We start from the raw sequence: 8,034 nt of genomic DNA on the forward strand, positions 1-8,034 counted from the left end.
TGGCCTAGGCCATCTTTGCTAGACCCCTTTGGGTTAGTCTGCCATGGAGTTCATGGAGAGCAGAAACTTCAAAACGTAGGAAAAGGTCTTAACATTTTTTGTGTCATGGCATGGACTCCTTTTGCAATCTGGTAAAGGCTGTCGACTCCAGATACTATTTTAAATTTATGAAATAAAATACATTCAAAGGAAACAGTGAAATTGTCATCAAAAAGTGTGTACATATGTGCGTGTATATTTGTGTGTGTTTGTATGAATTTATGTTTATGAACCATAAATAAAGAACCCTCGATCTAGAGATGCAGCTAAGAAAGAAAGAATCCACCATGGACCACAGCTTGAAGAGATAACAAGGTCAGGGTCAAGTTTCCTCCCCCCCCCCTGTAAGGATGGCTAAGACTGAGCTTGGTAAGGAGCAGCCTATAGAGAGGTCCAGTACCGTGTGAAACATCAGGAACTTTTTTGTTCCGACCCAGTTCTGCCAAACCCATGCTGTGCGAGCTTTACTAATGCTCTTATTTAATACGCACTGCAGCACTAGGAGGTCGGAGTCATTGGAATTCCGTTTGCGAGAGGAGGGAAACTGAGACAATGTCGAGGCTGGATTTGAATGTCTTCCTGACTTCAGGTCCAGCGTCCTGTCTACTGCACTTGTCTAAGCAGTGACCGGTAGCCGCGCTCTGTCCCAGACCTGGGACTCGTAGCCACAAGTTAAGAAGAAGGTCCAGGGTCGACTCGGTCATCGTCGGAGCTCCATAGGCTCCAGCGGGTTAAAACCATCGAATCGATCCTCCCCTTATCCTAGAGTGGACGCATCGGAAGTCGTAGTGTGATTCGTTCTCTGAACTTCCGGAGAGAGGGGCGGGAGCCGTAGTTGGGCGCGTAGAAGTAGGCCGCTCTAGCGGTGGCGGTAAGTGAGTGGGCCTCGCGGACTGGCCCGCGTCGGCCGCGCTGTGCTCCCGCGGCTGCCTCCCCCGGGTGGTGGGCGTTCCCCGGCCCGCCAGGTAGGGCCGAGTTCGAACTGGGCCTAGGGATCCGGGGGGCGGGACCAAGGCACCGCCCACTGATGTCCCGGGAGCCAGGCCCTGCGGGTGTTGAGGAGTGGGGAAACTGAGCCCTCGGACCCCCTGCACCCTGCTGCATATCCCCAGAAGTCATTCCTAGAGCCGAGCATCCCTCGGGCGGGGGGCGGCGTCCATGAAGGGGGTGTTGGGTCCATCAGTCTATCCAGGAGCATTTATGTCCCCTGTGTGGGGCTGGTGGGAACCCCCAAAAAGGGAAAAAAAAAAAAAAAAAAAAAAAAAGGCTGTTAGTTTGTGCAGGAAAAGTAACAACCGTAAAAGCAGCAGCAATAACTAGCGTAGCAGTAACAATGTAATGATAGTAGTAACAGTAATAATAAAAGCAATAGCAACAATAATAGCAATAGTCATACTAACAGTAACAATTATGGCAACAGTTAATAATAGCAATATCAGTAATGGTAATTACAGTAAAAATATCAATAATAACTACAAAAAAGTAATAATAGAAAATAATAATAATAGTATTTACAGTAACAATGCTAACAATATCAGTAGCAATGGTAATAATTGCCATCATTTATATGGGACTTTAAGGTTTGCAAAGCACTTTGCAACTCACTGCTGTCCTGGAGGGTGGACATAATTATTCTGATTTTACAAGAATTTCTCATTCAGGGAACCCTGAAGGCCAGAAGGAGGTGTATGCAGCCTAGAAATGCTTTGAGGCTGGATTTGAACCCAGGCCTTGTAGACTAGTCCGTGATGGAGCTCCTTTTCTACCGTTTTAGCTGGGGTCTTGGCTGACCAGTTAGAACTTGGCAGAGCTCTCTTGGGGGGAGATGGAGCTGGAGGAATGTTAATGAATATTGACTTTTGGTTGATCTCCATTCTGAGATCCTACAGCATGCACCAGTGTGATGGCCTGTGCTAACCTTGGTTGTCTTTGTGATAAATAAAGCTCACCAGCCTTCTAAGGGTGTTGTGAGGAGAGAAGCAGGTAATGTTAAAATTGGGGGCAAGGGAGTGCTCGAGTTGCGTACCTTAGAACACTATAATTGCTGACTCTTAATTGGTTTTATTTTGTAACACTTGAGGCAAACTTGAGTGTTTCAGAGCAGGGGCTCTTCTCCATTCTTGTGTCCTTGCAAGGATGTGGATAATGTTTTTAACTGCATAAAATAAAATACAAGGGATTATAGAAGGAACTAAAAAATAGGAAAAATAAAGATGCAGATTTTTTCTCCCATTTCCAAGCTCATATAACATGTGAATTTTTAATATATATGCATACATGTATGTGTATGTATACATATATACATATGTGTGTTCCTATGATCTGAAATATATTGACAAATGCCTTGATACCTCTGATTAAAAACAAACCCTGTCGTAGAAAAAAAAAAAATGAGCCCCTTCCAGATTCATTGATGATTCAGCCCAAACTTTAGTTTTATTTGATAATTGTTAGTGAAGAACCATGATGTGGTGGACACAGAAAGATGGCTTCAAAGACAGGCAAATCTGGGTTTAACAACCCTGCCTCTGCCATCCTTGATTGGATGATGCTGGGAAATCCCTTGACCTTTCAGTGCTCCAGATAATTCTTGACTTGAAATTTGGATCAGGGACTGATTGATAGATCATCACAGGAGCTCTCTACATTGAAGACAGATGTCTAAGTGGTCCAAAAGAAATAATGTGAAAAAGGGAATTAATAATGTCGTTACAGTAAGTAATCTCTTTTTTCTCAGCCTGCCCTTGGAGGCCTTCTTCATGTTGTTCTAGTTTTATTTTTTACTGGGCTACACACTTCACTTGCAATGACATTGAACATTGAATAATCTAGCTTTTCTCCCATCTCACTCCCCACTCCCCAAACATGGATTTCTGTTGAATGTTTCTACTGCCCAGAACTTACTCTTGCTACATCTTCCATGAAACCTTCCTCTAGGAAAGGGATCTCTTACTTTCTCAAAATTTTCTTTCCCTGCATTTCTCCCTCCTCAGATTCTTACTTTATTATATTCATTTTCTCTTAGTTCCTATCTCTCTGAGGAGATTGTAAGATTGTAAATTAGTATCTCTCATTTTCTTTGTCTTCTCAGTTCTTAGCACAGAGTAGATATTTTAAATACATGTTGAATTGCATTGCTGGCAGTTTCAGTGACAGCGTAAGTACTTGTCCTTGAGAAACTTTAACTTTATTTCAATAAATAGGTAAGTACACAAATGTTCATTTGAGGACAGAGAAGCATTCACTGCTGGAGAGACTAGGAAAAAACTTTTTACTCAGTAAAGTAGTACTTAACTGAGGTGAACTTTGAAAGATACTGGGAATCTTTAGGGGCAGTGTTCATGAGGGAGGACAGTATATACTTAGGACTTTCACATTTTTAAAAAGATGCAGATAATGGATAGGGTAAATTGTCATTGGACTTATGAATCTGGTAACTGGAATGAGTAATGTATGATTTAATTTTCTTCTTCCAGCATTCTTTTGTTTCAACTCACCCAGGAGAGTTCCCAGTTCATATATAGGGTCTGTATGAAGGCTGTGCTATAGGAACAGGGAGAAGACCAATAATTTCATTCCACATAAAGTAAGTAATCACTTTAATGTAATCTCATCATTGGCAATGATTTATAAACTACTAGTTTGAACAGATTCCAGATATTTTATTTTATAAAACAGCATTTCCAGATAAAACAGCAGCTTCCAGATATTTTAAAATATTGATCTGATTTTAACCTTTAAGTTTTATTACCATCATCATTACTACTATCTCCCTTCTATTAAACTCATCAATCTTTTTATTCTAATTTGTTCCCATTGCCTTTTTTCTACTCAGTACTCCATTGACGAACAAAGAATTCTTTGAATAATTCCTTTTTTCCTCCAGGAAAGCTATCATGCATCAACTTTGTTTTGTTTTAAGAAGTATTATTTCTTTTTCTTGTGATCTTTTTTTACCTAGGGAAAAAAAATCCCACTTCTAACACATTTCTAGAATGAAACCATTATTATTAATTACCCTAATGTAATTAATATTTTAGATTTATAAAGTTGCCATTGTTGAGGTATACAAAGTAAAAACAAGAATCTTTCTTAATTCAATACATCAACTGAAGAAAAACCTAAACCTTAGATCAGAATCATGAAGGAATAAATAAATATTAGACTTCTATTTATTACAACATGAATGAGTACTAGCAAATTTTGAGTATACTTTTATGCTTATATCTGGAACTTTATACTTAGAATAGTTTGTTCTCATTTAAAAATTACAGTTGCTTCTCTTTCAATGTAACTTCACATTTTGCTATTCTATTTATTTGGCATAATTAATATAAATTTTATTCCTTATTTTCTTTTGTAAAGTTAATTTTTTATTATGAATTGATCATTAACCCAAACATTACAATAAACAATTAAGAACAAAAAGAGAGAATTATAAATGAAATGACATTTCTATACTGTTTCTTTTTAATTTTTGTGATGGTTTGTAGCACATGCTTTTGTACTTTTAAAATTTTATTTGTACTTTAAAAAATCTATACCTTTTCCTGTTTCCTTCCCAAAAGAAGCTATCCTATTTACAAATAAACTATGAATAAAGTTAAACAAAATCAAACTATCTATACTTTGCTTTAAAAAAAAAAAAGTATATCCTATCATGTACCTTCCAGGCTATCATCTATATTAAAGAAATGGATGCTTGCTTCCTTATTGATGTTTGGATGTCATCATTGGTCACTGCATTGATAGATCTTGTTTAACCTTTATATTATTTTTGTCATTGTATAAACTGTCTTGGTTCTGTACACTCTATGTTGATCTATATGTCTTCCCAAATGTCTATGAATTCTTCTTATTTCTTATGGCACAATAATTTTATGCCATACCTAAATTCATTAAATTAATATATCACAGTTTCTTTAATTACTCCCCAATTAGTACACTCTATGTTGATCTATATGTCTTCCCAAATGTCTATGAATTCTTCTTATGGCACAATAATTTTATGCCATACCTAAATTCATTAAATTAATATATCACAGTTTCTTTAATTACTCCCCAATTAGCAGGTACTCACTTGTTTTCAATCCTTTGTTTAAAAAAACAAAAGGAAAGTACTACTATAAGTATTTTTATACACTTGAGTCATTTTTCTCTGTTTTTGGCTTCTTTTGTGGTGTGTACAGTTTAATAACTTTTTGAATACACATGCAAATTATTTTTAGAATATTTGGACCAGTTCAGAACTCTTAGCAACAAATTTATTTTTCTTCCCGCATTTCTCCATTTACAAGTGCCCATGCAGAACAGAAAAAAGACAACTTCAAATGCAGTTAGGATTTTGATATTGTGGTCCTCTTTAAAGTTTCAATATCTAGGACTTCTTCTAATATCAAGTAGTACAGAATTCACAAATATTTTTTGCACTTGTTGATGTCTGATATATTTTTCTTTCGTCACAGGTGGGTTTGTTGTTCTACTTGGACATTGAAGTAGGATTGGCCCACTCCATGGAATTCTTAAAGAAAAATCATTACTGGATTTATTACTTTATTATTAGTAATAGTAATCACTATTATTATTATTACTGCTTTATTTCTTTCTGACTGAGGAATTAACTAAGATCTGCATATTTTTTCCTTTAGAAAATTATGCCACAAAGAAAGTGAAACATCATTGGATCAAAGAGGAAAACAATAGAAAGTAGTCAGCAGGACTATTTTTAAAATCTACAGGATGCAGTTAGGAAGAGCCAAAGGAAATGTTTCCCGAAGCACAAGCCAAGGAAAAACCTTTGAGAATCAATGTAAGACAGCACGGCAGCGGAAGAGATGGGGAATGACTTCCCGATTTGACACAGGTTTCAGTAGATTTAGAAACAGCCTAGAGGAGAAACCCTATAAATGTACTCAATGTGAGAAAAGTTTCAGTCAGAGTTCAACTCTTTTTCAGCACTTAAAAATTCACACTGGAGAAAAATCCCATAAATGTGCTGATTGTGGAAAAAGCTTCTTTCAGAGCTCAAACCTCATTCAGCACCGACGCGTCCATACTGGAGAAAAACCCTATAAATGTACTGAGTGTGGGGAAGGATTTAAACAGAGCTCAAATCTCATTCAGCATCAGAGAATTCACACTGGAGAAAAGCCCTATCAGTGTGATGAATGTGGCAGATGTTTCAGTCAGAGTTCCCATCTTATCCAGCATCAGAGAACCCACACAGGAGAGAAACCCTATCAGTGTATTGAATGTGGCAGGTGCTTTAGCCAGAGCTCTCACCTTAGTCAACATATGAAACTGCATAGAGAAGAGAGACCTCACAAAATCCGTGGCAAAAATTCCAGGGCAAAAACTAGTTTAGTATCAGGTTGGAGAATTCATACAGGAAGGAAATCAGTATCTTTGCTGTGCTAAATAAAACAGATACACCATTTAGGCCTGCTTTAATAAAAATGAAAAAAAAAAAAAAACTACAATTCTTGTACCTGCCACAATCCTCCTTGCCACCACCCTTATTTCCTGGATCGTTCCTTCTCCACCCCCTCCTACCATCAACAGAAATGATTTAAGTATTATTGGGATTTATTATGAATTTGTTGATACTTGGGGTGAAAGACTATGATTCCTCCTATCATTGTTCTTTGATTTAATGATTTTTCACCTGCAAATTTCCCTGTGGTGCTTTTAAGGTTTGATGCAATGAGAAGGTACAAGAATATGCTAGTAGTTGGTTATTGAGTTTTAGGATTGGTCAGACTTTGTATGAAGTAGAAGGGAAGAGGAGTTAATTCCACTCAAAGAATTGATGGATTAACTTTTGGGTTTTGGAACAAATGGGTTTTGTCCTTTTTGTTTTTGACATTTTTTCAAATATTGTACTTCAAGAAGATTTATTATAAAAACTGAAGAAGGAAGCAAAGATAGATTTAAGCTCATTAATCAGTGGAGAGCAATTTAATCCATTTAGGATTAAAAATTTTCTGTTCACATTATTTTGATTTATCATTTATTAATACAAGAATATAATAGAACTTCTAATTCTCATCATCTCCTGAACTTTCCTATTCTCAGCAAAAGATATAATAGCTGAAATGAGATCTAGTGTTTTTAGGTCTTGGGTAATTAAATTACTATAATAACAGTAATCATGCTTTCCCTTTTATTCAGAGGTAATACTATTAACTTACAAATTAGTAAGTCAGGTTCTTCCAGGAGTTTTGGTGGATTTATTCTGTTCACCCATACTCAGTTCCCTGGATTTCTCCCTTGTGACCTTGAGAATGAATTTTCAAGATCCAGGGTTATGAATGTAGTCTGTATCCACTGAACAGAATGAAGATATACTGGCACACATAACTTTGGCATCAGTAACTTTGTGCTTCAAGGTAACCATGTGGACTCATGAACTTTGGGTAAAAAGAAAGTTATATTAAAAGATCTGAACGTTCCTATCTGATCTATTAACTATTTGCTTGTGTGCTTGCTGATTAAAAACATTTGTAACAAGTGTCCCTGATTTTAACTTTGAGAACTTTATAAATTTTGTTCTTTCAAAGCAATTTTTTTCAACAATTGCAAAAAGCCAATAACTTTTACTTTGGGTACAATTTAGCTTCTCCTTTGAAATAACCTTTTCTCCTCTCTTCCTCCTATTCCTGCTTTCTAGATCAAAATTAACATTTTAGAAGTCCAGGAAAACCTGTTTCTCAGCTTCTGAGGGAACAGTGTCATGTTTCAGACATCCTGGCCAAACTTAAGCTCAGGGTTTTGGTTCCTATTGGATGCCGAGATTCTCATAACTTTCTCTATCTTTTGTAATCATTTCAGATATTACTGTGCTAATGATAGCTCTCCATATGAAATAAAGCAATATTTTGTACAATGTCAACTTTTGTTTTTCAAATGCTTATTTTTTGGTTTCCAATTTCATCCATTTCTGTTAATTCACCACAGGATTCTTTGTTCTCTCCTACTTCTCAACTTTTTGAATCT

General features: G+C 36.6%; 1 non-coding gene across 1 annotated transcript; it reads left to right on the forward strand.

Annotated features, from left to right (window-relative positions):
• Window positions 1–827: 827 nt before the first annotated feature.
• Window positions 828–6,512, forward strand: LOC100919887. Its single transcript, XR_004232554.1, has 3 exons — window positions 828–910; window positions 3,516–3,625; window positions 5,688–6,512. It is a non-coding gene; the product is annotated as an uncharacterized LOC100919887 (transcript).
• The last annotated feature ends 1,522 nt before the right edge of the window (window positions 6,513–8,034 follow it).

Source organism: Sarcophilus harrisii, chromosome 2 (assembly GCF_902635505.1).
Source record: "Sarcophilus harrisii chromosome 2, mSarHar1.11, whole genome shotgun sequence".
In the NCBI taxonomy this organism is placed as follows: Eukaryota; Metazoa; Chordata; class Mammalia; order Dasyuromorphia; family Dasyuridae; genus Sarcophilus; species Sarcophilus harrisii.